Below are 521 nucleotides of genomic sequence, written 5' to 3' on the forward strand. Positions count from 1 at the left end.
TCGGGGAGTGAGGGGGAGAGTGGGATTAGACTGGGTGGGATATTAAAGGGAGCGGGGCGTGAGGTTGGTCTTAAAGGAAACAGCTAATGAGAAAGTTGATGAGTTGGTTTTAATTTTCAAAAATTCCCTAGATCCTAGGAAGGTATTATTAGATTGAAAACAGCAAATGTTACTTCTGTATTCTATCAAGAGAGAGGGAGACAGAATGCAGGAAAACTACAGGCCCGTTAGTTTTAAGATCTGTTCGGAGGAAAGAGGTTAGAAGTTATTAAAGTGTTATAACAGGGCACTTGGAAAAAGTCACAGTCACCAGGCTGAGTCAACAGGGTTTTGTGAAAGGGAGATCATGTTCACCACATCGGCAACCATACCTTGCATCCAAGTAATTAATGTACATTCTATAAATCCAAGGTCCTGATCCCTATGGCAAACCACACATTACACCTTGGATGTGTACCTTAAATGGATATCGGTTTCCAGGTGGTTGCCCGATATGGAGACAGAGAGGTCCAGGAAGGGGA

Source organism: Rhincodon typus, chromosome 43 (assembly GCF_021869965.1).
Source record: "Rhincodon typus isolate 14 chromosome 43, sRhiTyp1.1, whole genome shotgun sequence".
NCBI classification, from domain to species: Eukaryota; Metazoa; Chordata; class Chondrichthyes; order Orectolobiformes; family Rhincodontidae; genus Rhincodon; species Rhincodon typus.